This window comes from Myiozetetes cayanensis, unplaced genomic scaffold, assembly GCF_022539395.1.
Source record: "Myiozetetes cayanensis isolate MyiCay16 unplaced genomic scaffold, myiCay2020 scf2-11, whole genome shotgun sequence".
In the NCBI taxonomy this organism is placed as follows: Eukaryota; Metazoa; Chordata; class Aves; order Passeriformes; family Tyrannidae; genus Myiozetetes; species Myiozetetes cayanensis.
Window position 1 is genome coordinate 97,018,675 of NW_026087411.1, and position 14,644 is coordinate 97,033,318.

A 14,644-nucleotide genomic window follows, 5' to 3' on the forward strand; every position below is an offset into this window, starting at 1 on the left:
GACAATATTCTCAGGCACATGGAGTGACTTTTGGGATGTCCTGTACAGGGGCAGGAGTTGGACTTAATGATCCTGAAGGGTTCCTTCCAATTCAACATACTCTATGACTCTATGATATTTTGGACTACATTGTAGTAGTGCAGCCTTTGCAAAACTCAGATGATTTTCCAAAACTCCTGAAGGTTTCTCTTCCCTACTGCTGGGGTGATCCTGGGTTCTATCTGCTTCTTCACATTGTTTTGTCACCCTGTCCATTGCAGTTCATGATGATAGAAAGCCTAGAGCATTGGCATATAAATGCTATTGGTGAACAGATCCCACCAATATGCTTAAGTGTATCAGTAGATCAACGCCAAAGTAGCAGCATCCTGTGGGATCATATTCAGTAGGCTTTAAAAATGCAGGAATACTGGAAGCCCATGGTGCAACTGATAACAGGAATGCCTTCACTGACTTATAAAACAGACACTTCTGCACAAGAGAAAGCAAAGGAAAGTTTTTTGTTGTGTCTAGAACTGTCCTCTGATGAGTGCATTACTGAGCTTCCTTGTTTTTCTGAAAGTCTTCGTTCTTTAGGTCACTGCTTCTTCTGATGCATGACAAGTAATGAGTGATCAGCAATCTACCATTTGTATATCTGGGTGAGAAATAACATCTTGACATCTTGACAACTTCAGGATTTAAAGAACTGTTCCATATTTTAGGGATGATATCAGGATCTTTATTTTTTCCTTATTTTTCTATGTGCTCCTTAATTGCTAATAGGCTAGTGATTTAAGGGGACCACAAACTGAAAAAGGAGGGACTTTGTGTCCTCAAGGAAATCTGGAACCTTCTATGAGCGTAGCTCAGCATTCACACATGTGCTACTACTCTGAATGAAGGAGAGTGCAAAAGACCTACTTGCATGTTTGAAACCTTACAGTATCAATAAAGTGTAAAATCTCTACAGTTCTAATGCAATAATAGTGCAAGTAGCACTTCTATTGTTTTTGTGCAATGTGATTTTGGATATTCCTGTAGTGCTATTGTACTTGCAGAAACAGGCAATATAACTTCCCCTTTAGGAGTTTCTGAGCAAAAAGACATTAATAGCACCAGTCTGGCTCAAAAGTACAAGGTCATTCAGATTTTTTCCAAATATATTCTTCACCAAGGGCAACCACTACTATTAACAACCCCTTAGGTTGTTAAAACAGCAGTTCATACCTAATGATATGTTAGAGCCATAGACATTTGCAGGAGGGAAAAAACCAAAAAGACGACCTTATTATATTTACTTGCATGAAAATCACAAGTCTTTCCTTTATGCTTCTAACAGAAATGTTTCAATTCAATTAAAGAAATTGCATTTAGCATCTGCATACTTATCAGCTGTTGTCTGTTGTCCTCTGCATATAAAGGCTGAGGATGGAATATGTTTTTCTATCCATATCAAATAACAGAAGAGATCTGGAACACGTGTTATGAGTGTTGCTCAGCATAAACTTCTTAAAATGAGTTAAACTATGCACAGATCTCTTTGAACACTCTAAATTAACACTTGCCAAGATGGAAAGGGTGCCATGTTTTCACTGATAAGAAAGGGCTTTTAAAAAAAAAAGATTCAATTTTATAACCCAAGTAATTAGAGTAACCAAAGGAAAATAGAAGATATTGGAATTCTTTTCCGTTTGTGGACTTTTCATTTAGGGGATTGTATTGAAACTACTTTAATGCAACAAGCCAGTTATGATCTTTTTACTCTACTGTATTTCATATCATTAAAATATGAGCACATGAAATAAAGATATTATCAAGGTGATACATGGTGTTTTAGGCAGAGCTTGTGTGGGATGACACCAGTTTTTCATTTCAGTGGGACAGAGTGGCTAAAGAAAGATAAGGACAGCCTAAAATAACCAAGTGAGACATTACAAGCATTGTCCCACTATTAGCAATTATTTGTGAAACCACTGAACATTATCTCCTGTCAGCCCCAGATATGTGGCATGAGTCTGTTACTGCCATCTGCATGCGGTTTCCTGACTGTGACACCACTCAGATTGCCTGTTTTGGATTAACAAATCCACACAAACTACATTTTTTACAGACGTTAAAAAACCCCACATAATATGACATTGTTACATTACAAAGAACAGTAAAGAATTTAATATAGTGAAAAATGTAACACTTTTTTCCCACCAATGGCAACTCCATTCAATGCCAGTCCCCTACCATTTAAGAGGGCTGTGGAGTGAATCAGATTCTTACTCACATCATTCACTGCAGAACCCATACTCTGTGTAATGAGTGTGAAAAGGGAGTGCAAACAGAGAAAAATAATTCTGCATGCACTACCTTGAAGAGTTACATTTTACCCTTACTTCTGCTATGGAGTTTCTGTGTTATGATGTCAGTGTACAGTTACAGAGGTCCGTTAAATCAGATTTCTCCTAGGTGATTGTATGCTCTTTATTTTATGGCCCCAACATAATCCATAGAATCTATTTTAGACACAAGGTAAGTACTCACGGTTACTCCTAATAATCTGGGGAATCTTTGTTACTAGGTCACAAAATTATGAAAACAAACTATGAAACAGTATTACGAATGCTAATTATGAAAAAACACCTCTTACCTTTTTTTAAGCATGTTTGGGAATCAAGAATAGTCCTTCTTTAGTTCTTCCATCTGCAAAACAGGAAAATGAAAACGACATCCTTTAACACAGGAACTCACTGAAATTATGATAATAAGCAGCTAAGAAGCACCAGGACACTTGGCAAAACTACCATAAAAAGCATTTCTACACTCACGATGTCAGTATTTTTACATTTAGGATTAGGCTTAAATCTTGCAAAAGGAACAAAAGGGAAGGTCATGCCTCAAACAAAGAAAACTAAAGTTAATATCATATTACTACTCATTTTGTAGATACCAGCCATTCAGGGTGTTAAATTTGGCAGGAACTGTGACAAAATTATATGAGATCTTGTCATTAAAGGCACTTCTGAATTACATACAGTGAATGGAAGGGGTTACATTAAGATTGCAAAGACTTCTTGCATTTTCTATCATTTATGGTTTTGATTTTGCATCCAAAGGAAATCTTTCATAATGCTAAAGGATTGTTTTATTCCACTTTTGTAATTTATTTCAGAGTCCAACACAGTCAACTTTCTTCCACTGATGGGAATCCCAGTCTTCACAGGAAGTCTCTATGTTCTTACATGTTAAAGTTAGTTGAGAGTACTCTGATATTCTTTATTGCATGCTCATCATGTTTTTGTCATAGAACTGAAACAACTTTGAATCAAAAGGTATAAATATATTCCATCATAACGCCATATATCCCATGAATAATGCCAGCCAAACTGGGCTTTTGTACTCTATTAAACAAGTAAATATACTAATGACAAAAGAGGTACAAAGCATGATTTAGTGGAAAATTAAACTTTATATTCTCAAAAACATTCTAATTTCTACTTCTCAATGAAATAGTTTAGCAGGGATTTTGCACCTGAATAACTTGGAAATTTTCTGCCTTTAAATTTTTATTTTTATTTTGCATTTTGTTTTTTAATAATTCAGACTGTTAGGAAGAGGATATTTGAGAGGTAACACACTATTTTCTGTATGCTGTGAAATCAATGCATGATCAAATACCTTTTGTATTGGTCACAAATTTCCTTTTTGTTTACCATAAATTTCCTGGAAGGACAGAGGGCAGAGGAAAGCAACCAGTCTTGTAAATAAATGCAAAATACTTTTAGAGGACAGAGGGGATTAGTTGCCTAGCATATGTGGCAATCGGTTATTTCCTGAAGGATGGTATTTCATACATTGCCAAAAAAGTAAAAATATAATTTGTTGTAAAATTATCTATCCCTGTTACTCTTATTATTTCTTTACCAGGCTTACCCTTTCAACAAAAATGGTCTAATACATTCACAAATATTTTAAAATTCAAGTTTCTTCTGCACGTCTGCTATCTGTCAATGTTCTGTTATTTTAACTATGGATTATGTCAGTATTTGAGGGTCTTGCAATCTTCTATTCCCAACATCCAAGAGATAAAAATATTTCAATTTTATAGACCAGGCAACAAAATATATTGAGAAGACTAGAGGGGCAAAAGAGTTAGGTGCCCTACCACTCATGGAAAATCATAGACCAAAGTTTGGTATTAGGTTTCTAAACAATGCATGGAATGCATGAGGCCTGTGAGTGTCCCGAGTTCCCCTGGGAGGCAAATCAGCTGATTGGGGGCAGAGCCTACTCAACAGTGTTGGATTTAAACAGTGGCCAGGAGTGCCAGCGACCCAGAGCACGGTGAACAGGAGCGGGCAAACAGGGACGTGGCACAGCACTTAGAGAGGCAGTTCGCGCAGGCAGGGCAAGCAGGAGGGGCACAGCCACCTCCTAGTTCTCTTGAGTGAGGCTTGGCAGTTTTTCTTTTCTTTTTCTTTTTTTTTTCCCCTTGTTTTGGAAGCAACGGTTTCCAAAAAAGTGAATGCCATTGCTGCTGTTATCAAGAAGGACACCAAGACGGATGCAGCTGTTCAGGTCACTGGCTGCACAGAGTGTTTGAGCCTGGCATTAGTTCCTGAGGACAGTGTGAGTGGCATCTGTCTACAGTGCAAGAAGGTCAGCGATTTGCTGTGCCTGGCAGCAGAGCTCAAGGAAGAGATAGAGAGGCTATGGAGCATTAGGGAAAGTGAAAGGGAATTGATTGGTGAAGTCACACCCTTTCAACCCCAAAGCAAGTCCAGCAGGAGACGGTGAAGGCCTTCCTCTCCTGCCATCAGGCAGATGGACCAAACCGAGAGGAGGGGGGGGCAATGGAAACAGGTCCCTGATCAGAGAGTAAAAGAATCCCCTCCTGACCCCCATCACCTCCCTGGGTGCCCTGAAAGAACAGGTATGAGGCCCTGGACCCAGAGAATAAGGTAGAGGACAGTCAGGAGGAAGATCTGTCTGGAGGGTCTCCTGGTTCCACCCTGTCTAGTAGACGGATTACAACCACAGCTATAAAGAAAAAAAGAAAAAAAATAGTCGGTGACTCCCTTCTGAGGGAACTGAGGTCCCTGTATGTCAACTGGACCCATCCCACAGGGAGGTCTGCTGCCTTCCCGGGGCCCAGATGAGGAATATTAGTAGGAGACTCCCTGAGTTAATTTGGCCCTCAGATTCTTATTCACTGTTGGTAGTTCAGGATGGCAGTGAGGACAGTAATGGAAGAAGTACCAGGGTGATTAAAAAGGATTTCAAGATGCTGGGTAGCTTAGTTAATGGGACAGGAGCACAGGTGGTGTTCGCCTCAATTCCTGCAGTAGCAGGGATGAATGAGGAGTAGGAAACCCCATCTCATCAATAGGTGGCTAAAGGATTGGTGCCACCAGCAGAATTTTGGTTTTTTTGACCATGGGGCAAATTCCGTGGTAGCTAGTCTCCTCAAATCAGATGGGCTTCATCTATCTAGCAAGGGCAAAAGGACTATAGCCTCTAAGTTGTCAGGGCTGATCAGGAGGGCTTTAAACTAGGTTTGAAGGGGAAAGGGATTGAAATCGAGCTCTCCAGAGATGACCATAAGGGTGGGAAGCCCAGGTTAAGAGTGAAATCACCAGCCCAGCTGAAGTGCATGTACACCAATGCACGCAGTATGGGTAACAAACAAGAGGAGCTGGAAGCCATCGTGCAGCAGGAAAGCTATGATGTAGTCGCCATCACGGAAACGTGGTGGGATGACTCGCATGACTGGAGTGCTGCCATGGATGGCTACAAGATCTTCAGAAGGGACAGGCAAGGTAGGAGAGGTGGAGGGGTGGCTCTGTATGTCAGAGAGTCTCTTGACTCTGTAGAACTTGAAGTCAGTAACGATAAGGTTGAGTACCTGTGGATCAAAATCAGGGGAAGGCCAACAGGGCTGATATCCTGGTGGGAGTCTGTTACAGACCACTCAATCAGGATGATGAGGGTGGGGAATTATTCTACAAGCAGCTGGTAGATGTCTCAAAATCTCCAGCCCTTGTTCTTGTGGGTGACTTCAACCTGCCGGATATCTGCTGGGAACTCCACACAGTGGAGAAGAGGCAGAGTATATAGAGGATAATTTCCTGCTCCAGCTGGTAAATGAGCCTACCAGGGGTGGGGCCCTGCTAGACCTGCTGTTCACAAACAGAGAGGAGCTGGTGGGAGATGTGGTGGTTGGAGGCCACTTGGGGCACAGTGACCATGAAACAGTAGAGTTTTCAATACTCAGGGATGCAAAGAGGGTCACCAATAAAACCTCTTCGCTGGACTTCTGGAGGGCAGATTTTGGCCTTTTCAGAAGGCTAGTTCAGAGGGTACCCTGGGAAACAACTCTTGAAAACAAAGGGGTCTAGGAGGGATGGACATGCTTCCAAGAAGGAAGTCTTGAATGCACATGAAAAGGCTGTCCCAGTCTGCTGAAAGGCAAGCCGATGGGGAAGACGACCAACTCTGGCTTAACAGGGAGATTTTAAAGGAAATTAGGGGAAAAAAGAGAACCTACTGATTATGGAAAAAAGGGCTGGCTACTCAGGAAGAGTTTAGGAATATAGTTAGGTCTTGTCGAAAGAAAATCAGAGAGATAAAGGCACAACTTGATCTTGCCACTTCTGTTAGGGATAACAAAAAGTCTTTCTATAGACACATCAGTAGCAAAAGGAGGGACAAGGAAAACCTCCATTCTTTACTGGACATGAGTGGGAACATATTATCAAAGATTGAGGTATTTAACACCTTCTTTACCTCAGTTCTCAACAGTAAGACAGGTTGTCCTGAGGACAGCTGGCTTCTGGAGCTTGCAGACAGGTATAGGAAGCTTAATAGCCCCACTGTAATTAAGGAAGAAACAGTTAGTGACCTGCTGAGCCACTTGCATCCTCACAAGTCTGTGGGACCAGATGGGATCCATCCTAGGGTGATGAGGGAGCTGGCAGAAGAGCTCACCAAGCCACTCTCCATCATTTACCAACAGTCCTGGCTCTCTGGGGAGGTCCCAGATGATTGGAAGTTGGCAAATGTCACGCCGATCCACAAAAAGGGCTGCAAGAAGATCTGGGAAACTCCAGGCCTGTCAGCCTGACCTCAGTACCTGGCAAGGTTATGGAGCAGACCATCCTGAGTGCAATCACACGGCACCTACAGGATGGACAAGGGATCAGACCCAGCCAGCACGGGTTAAGGAGGGGCAGGTCCTGTTTGACCAACCTCATCTCCTTTTATGATCAGGTGACCCACCTGGTGATGAGGGGAAGGCTGTGGATGTGTCTATCTGGACTTCAGCAAAGCCTTTGACACTGTCTCCCATAGCATACTCCTGGAAAAGCTGGCAGCCCATGGCTTGGACAGGGGCACTCTGTGCTGGGTTAGGAACTGGCTGGAGGGCCAGGCCCAGAGAGTGCTGGTGAACGGGGCTGCATCCAGCTGGCGGCTGGTCACCAGTGGTGTCCCCCAGGGATCAGTGCTGGGCCCAGTTCTGTTTAACATCTTTATCGATGATTTAGATGAGGGGATTGAGTGTACCATTAGTAAATTTGCAGATGACACCAAGCTGGCAGGGAGTGTCGACCTGCTGGAAGGCAGGAGGGCTCTGCAGAGGGACCTGGATAGGCTGGAGAGATGGTCTGATTCCAACGGGATGAGGTTCAACAAGACCAAGTGCCGGGTCCTGCACTTTGGCCACAACAACCCCCTGCAGCGCTACAGGCTGGGGACAGAGTGGCTGGAGAGCAGCCAGGCGGAAAGGGATCTGGGAGTTTGGATTGACAGGAAGCTGAACATGAGCCAGCAGTGTGCCCAGGTGGCCAAGAAGGCCGATGGCATCCTGGCCTGGATCAGGAACAGTGTGGCCAGCAGGACCAGGGAAGTGATCCTTCCCCTGTACTCAGCGCTGGTGAGGCCACACCTGGAGTGCTGTGTCCAGTTCTGGGCCCCTCAGTTCAGGAAGGATATTGAGATGCTGGAGCAGGTCCAGAGAAGAGCAACCAGGCTGGTGAAGGGACTTGAACACAAGTCCTATGAGGAGAGGCTGATGGAGCTGGGGTTGTTTAGCCTGGAGAAGAGAAGGCTCAGGGGAGACCTCATCTCTCTCTACAGCTACCTGAGAGGAGGTTGTAGCCAGGTGGGGGTTGGTCTCTTTTCCCAGGCAGCTATCAGTAAGACAAGAGGGCATGGTCTCAAGCTCTGACAGGGAAGGTTTAGGTTGGATGTTAGGAAGAAATTCTTTACAGAGAGGGTAATCAGGTATTGGAGTGGGCTGTCCAGGGGAGTGGTGGATTCTCTGTCATTGGAAGTATTTAAGAAGAGACAGGATGTGGCACTTAGTGCCATAGTCTAGTAACTGTGGTGGTAGTGGATCAAGGGTTGGACTTGATGATCTCAGAGGTTCTTTCCAACCCATCTGATTCTATGATTCTATGAAAGTGCCTTTGATCCCACATTGGGATTTGTTGGGCCAGTGTCGTAGTCAGGAGTCACTTTGAGCTAGCAGATGCTACAGAGGTTTGGCAAGCCCTGATGAAGGAATGTTATTCTTCCTCTTTCTGACTGCATGCCATGGTCCTTTTGCCTTCTCCAAAAGTAAAATCAGCCTTTTCTCAAAAATTCAGTTGGAAGAGAGGTGTACAGGAGGTGTACAGCCTTCTCTGCCTCCCTTACTCCAATGTCAGTGGTTAAAGCACTCTGCTAGCCTGTGAGAACACACTTTCAGTTCCATTCTCTAATTGTGAGGAACTTGCAATTCCCAGTTAATTATTTCACTACAAGGCTGCCTACTGTTGTGACATAGGATGTTTGTAGCACTGTTGAAATTGTGACTTTCTGATTGGCAAAATACAGAGGGCAAAATACAGTAAGTGCGAGCATGGCTGGGGAGGTGCAATCATAGGAGGAAAAGCTATGAACCATTTTCTGCTCCTCTGAACACTTAATACGTGAGACTTAAACATTCATTGAATTCAGATAATATTTACTTAAGCCATTAGTCAATATTTTCCTCATTAAGGATGGGAGGATTTGACCCATTCCACAATCAATCCAGTGGCACCCTGTAAATAACATAGTTTTTAACTCACATTTTTCATACAGAAGGTTTCCTTAAGCAAATGGAATGAAATTTACAGATATAGCACACATAATATTTAGATGTAATATTAGCTCTATCAGGAAAGAAAAAATCCTGAAAGTTAACAAAAATTGATTGATGCTCCCAGACTGGAAGTGTCTGTAATTTTTTGCACGATAGCAATACGGAATGTGTTAACTCCATGAACACCAGTGCCTCCTTTACAACTGCTGTTGCTATTCTAACCACATTATCAACCTCACACATGTTTACCTCAGGGATATTTAGCCAGCCATAATTGACTTTTGCACAAAAACAAAGCTGCAGGCAAGGTTTAATCCTTTTGGGCTTGCCTTCTCACTAAAATAAACAAGTATCTAAGAGAATTGTAACTAGATCAAGTATAAAATCAGAGCATGGGGTGAACCTGTTCAGTCTTTTTCAATTTTATAATTCTTAAAATTTTAATAATTAGGATTCTGGAAACTAAAAATATCTTCTCATGTAAGATATTACAAATAGACAGAGAACTCAGCATTTCCACTTCCAATAACAGCAATTTCTCAATAATTAAATTGGTTATTTAACCATGTCAGATTCCTTCATGAAGGTGGAGTTTAAAAAAGCCTCACTGCTGTACTGATATCACACTAAACTTCAGCTGATAAGGTTAGTGCCAGTTAGCACTGATTGCACATAAACTCTGGGTGAGATTAATCTTGCTTAATAGGGTAGGTGGTGTCATGGTTTAACCCCAGCTGTCAGCTCAGCCCCACACAGCCATCCACTCCCTCTCCTGACCAGGAGGATGGCGGAGTGAACGAGAAGGGCAAAAGTGAGAAAAAGCACAGAGAATTGAGTTGGTAAAGAAAAGCTGTGCATGCAAGCAAAGGCAGGAATTCATTCACCACTTCCCATGCTCAGGCAGGTGTTCAGCCTGCCAGGAAAGCAGAGCCCCATCACACATAACTGACTTGGGAAGACAAATGCCATCACTACAAATGTCCTCCTCTTCTTTCTCTTTCCCCCAGTTCATATGGTTCCCCCAGCTCCTTCTCTTTCCCCCAGCTCATATGGCTCCCCCAGCTCAAATGGTGAACATGACACCATATGGTCTGGGATATCCCTTGGGTCAGCTGGGGTCAGCTGTCCCAGCTGTGTTCCCTCCCAACTCCTTGTGCACCTCCAGCCTCCTCACTGGTGGGGTGGTGTGAGTAGCAGAAAAGCTTTTGAGGCTGTGTAGGTGCTGCTCATCAGTAATGAAATCATTCCTGAATTATTGACACTATTTTGGTCACAAATCCAAAACACAGCCTCATACCAGCTACTACGAAGAAAATAAACTCTGTCACAGACAAAACCAGCACAGGTGGCTTAGACTGGTGTTCAGGAGATCCTTTCACCTGATTCTACCACAGAAAAAAGCAGGCCTGCCCTGCTTTTACTCACACCCCCTATTCTCAGTCCTGCACAGCTTTGTCTCTTGTGCTAATACCTACATTTGTATGAATATATGGTAAATTGTTCAGGGAGCTGATCTGGCTGAAAACCAGCCCTTTTCCCTGAGCTTAGTTTTTGCACAGATCCACTCACCACATGGTGCATTCTCACACTTGTGATGAACACATGAAGAGGGAAGAAAGACTCCAAGACTGTTTCTTCTGACAGCAAGGCCAGCTTAAACTAATAATTTATCTTTGTCTTCAGACAGTTGGAAAGAAGATTATTCTGGAGTTGCATCTCTTTTCTTCACTGACAGCAAAAGAAGTTCAAAAAAACTGCTTGAGCTTAAATTTTTAATTGCAGATAGTTGAAGGGGATCTCATCCATGAGCACAGCAATCCATGCTAGGATAAAAATTTAAAACACAGTAAGGTCAATCATCTCAAATGTAGGTAAAGGCAATCGGTCCTAAGCTACGCAAAAGATAAGAAGGTAGAACACTTGGGATAAAATTGTTGCTTCATAAAAACAAACAGCAAAACTTCCTGTTGGTGTAGAGCACATAAGAATTTTATCCTCCTGTCCTAGGTTTGAGCCTATTTTTATCCATTGCTTGGCTCTTAACAAATCAATTAATGTATCTCTCCTTTCTCTAGCTGTAAAATGGACATTGCTGGGACCATATGTAAAATGCTTTCTAATAATATGTATGAAGGAATTACTTAAGTGTTGAGTATATTATTATCTACTGACAAATCATCTGCTCTGCTAGGAGAGCAATTACAGAAAATGTTCTATATATTTATATGCAGATAAATCTAGATTTAAGTGAAATGATTGAAGGGGGGAAAGAGTGATTTCCTTAATTTACTCTTTCATATATAAAACTTTTTATAAAAGCTTTTGTAAATGGTCTCTGACCTATGTTATGAATTCTATTCCCTGCACGAAAAAAAAGAAACACTTAACTCAGGCCACAAGCTTACTCATGTATATGGATAACTTTCATCACTACAGTCAAGTAACTGGTCCAACTGAATGCATATGTGGAAACAAGCAGCATATTTGGAAACCAAAGAATGATGTCCTACATTTAAAGTGATAGAGTTTGATTTTCTTAATATAGAAATTTCAGGTGTTCCTAGCAGATATAATAATTTTAAACAAATGTGTGTATGTGTTGGGAGGTGTTGTAATGAGTCAAGCATGATATCATTGTTTTACTCAAAAAAACCCAATCATGGTATGAAAGCCTATAAAGAGTTCATAGATACTGTGGCCTTTTCCTATTTCACTTGTTTTCTCCTGAAAATCTATGAAGATGTCATTGACTAAAAGATCTTTGAACAGGACGCCTTAAAGTATTACTGTAGCTTTGAAGAATGAAGCACAACTTTCCTTTATCATTAGTACATTGCACTCACAGACACTGTTAGAGCAACCAAGTAGTCTTGGAAGAGGGAGCAAAATGCCAGTCTTATGGGAAGTCCAAGACAAAACTCTGCATCCCTTCAAGGAATTCAAACACTACTTAAAGCAAGACAGGAAAGGGTCATAAACATTTGGATACGTAAGGCTGGAGATGACTGAAACTAAGATGCAAGCAATAAGAAGGGAAATAACAACTGCACTGTGGTTCAGAAATAGGAATCTTTTCTAAAGGATGTAGAGTCATATGAGAAATCCAAAAAGTGTAGAAAAAGAGGTCAAAAACCAGTATCCTGTGAGTACAGAAATTCATAAGAATGTCAGCTTTAATAAAATGTGCACCTTCAATATGTAGTTAGAGCTGAAAGCTCAGAAAAGCACAAAGCTCAGTATGGTTACATATCAGAAGAAAATCCATGTTTCTCTCAATGACTGTATTCTGTAGTGATGAGAATCTCAAATTTGATGAATAAAAATAAGTGTTCTGTGAAACGTATATCCACACACACTGTAATTTCTGTCATCAGAGTAATTAGAGGACAGAATGGTTGGGTTTGGAAGGGACCTCTGGAGGTCATGTGGCCAAACCCTCCATTTATGAAGGGTCACCTAGAGCTGTTTGCCCTTGACCATGTCCAGATGGCTTTTGAGCATCTCTGAGGATAGAGAGGGAATTTAATACCACAGCTCTATACCTGTCTCTACAGATACATTGTCATACACAGAAAGATGAGGAGGACTTCTGAAATTTCCTCAAAATCTGCTTATACAACTCAGAAAAATCTGGAGCATATTAAACCACTACGTCAATGGTGTTGGGACAAGTTGTTTCATTAAGGGTGCAGCAATCCCTTTTGCAGATGATGAGTCTGGCAATAGAATGCTGTAGGACATATGTAAAAAATGTGAATGTATCTCAGTTAAAACTCTTGTATAAAAATTAGACTAGGTATATTGAAACTAGAAGGATTGAAAACACATAAAGTTGAGCCTGTATTGAAACAAACACTTCATAGAAAATATAAAGAGTATATAAATATATATATAATATGACAAATATATGTAATATATATTATATATATAAGAATATATCAATATACTGCATTAAAGATAAAGACATTATTATTCATCACCAATTTTTAATACATCAAGATTTTTCTTATATACTTATGTAGTTTCAGACAACTATAAATACCTTTTGTTCATATTCCTAAAAGACAGATTACTCCTGTTTTGGAGTGTTATAGGCCATCACCAGAGGTCATTAAGAGGTGGTCACCTCTTTCATTATAATGTTTCTAAAGCAGCCCAGAGTACTTGCAAAACTAAAATTTGTTTTCTTGCAGGTGAAAAGATAACAGTCTTTTCACTGTATTTTAAATCACATGTGAAGTCAAATTACATTTTGAGAATATTAAATCATGTCACCATTGTTTGTACAAGTTATCATTCACTACTGTTATTTAGGAATGAAAACGCAGAAAGCAGCAATTTAACTAAGTAACATGTAAGATGTTTTGGGTTTCTGAACAATTCTGCAGGTCAGTAGATTAGCAAATTAGGTCCATTTTCAATGTAAGTTTCTAAACATCGGAAATTCATGCTGATTGTAGCACACAGTGGTAAGCAATGTCAAGGAGTGGAGTACATATTCTATTCAGCATCCTCCAGCAGAGTAAGCCAGGACACAATAGCATCTAGAACATCCTCTGGAGCAATCCACAAGGCTTCCTCAGTACTCTACTAAAGTCTGTCTGCTGCCATGCCCATCAGTTTATTAATAGCATTGAAACTGAGGACAGCATGGCAGCCAGTTATTTCATTTCTTAGGGAAATGCACTTTTTAATGAGCAAGTTCTTCCCTCTCCTAACCTTCCCACTTCAGTTATAACATTTATATTTTGATCTCACAGAACCTATTTTCCATGTAGGTTATAAAATGTCTAGTCCATTGGGAACTATTCGATGTATGAATAAATAATCCATTTTCTGTATACTACAATGTATGTCTGTTAATGGCACCACAAATATATTAATCTCAACCATCTACTAATCGACATGGTTGTCTATATCATAAAAGATCTATATCTAAAAATTGCAATGGACAATAGCTGGCCAACCACGTAGGACAAAGCAAGGAGAAACTTGTAATTCAAGATTGTACCATGAATTGTATGTACTATGAATTTGTATAACTACAAGCTTCACAAAGAGGTAAGTGTCCTGTCTCTGCTTCTCTTTTAAATTTCTGCCATATAGCATGATTAGGAGGTTATGTATGTGGCTCCCAGTTTTCCCATATGCCAAGGTTTATCCAATTTTTTTCTAGGTTTGCTGCTGGCCTTTCCCTCCCCATGTCCTTTATTCTACTTCCAGCTGCCCTGAACTCTGATCAGTAAGTTACCAGCCTATGTTGCAATTGGTTTCCTAGCTCATTTCTGATCCTACAAAAAAAAAAATTCTTATTCTTTTTAAATTTTTTATTACCCAGATCAATACAACCAGAGTTCTGCGTCTGTCTCGCCTCCACTCACCAGAGCCAGCCAGTGTGGGGACCAGCTAGTTTCTCAGTAATGTTCATGCCGAGTGATTTTTTTTCCCCCCACACTAAGTTCATCTTAATGAGTTCTTCTGAGATGCCAGAGGTAGCCTTGCTTCCCCTTGCCACAACTCTCTGTCTCTGTCCTGCTTTATAAAATG

The 14,644-nt window shown here is 41.0% G+C and overlaps 1 protein-coding gene across 1 annotated transcript in view; it reads right to left on the reverse strand.

Moving 5' to 3' along the window:
* The window catches only part of EIPR1 (EARP complex and GARP complex interacting protein 1), a 234,743-nt gene that overhangs the window by 83,130 nt on the left and 136,969 nt on the right, over positions 1–14,644 (reverse strand). The window contains exon 10 of the transcript XR_007628946.1: positions 2,621–2,673. The gene's annotated coding sequence lies outside the window, so the exon portion shown is untranslated. The remainder of the gene's footprint in view (positions 1–2,620; positions 2,674–14,644) is intronic.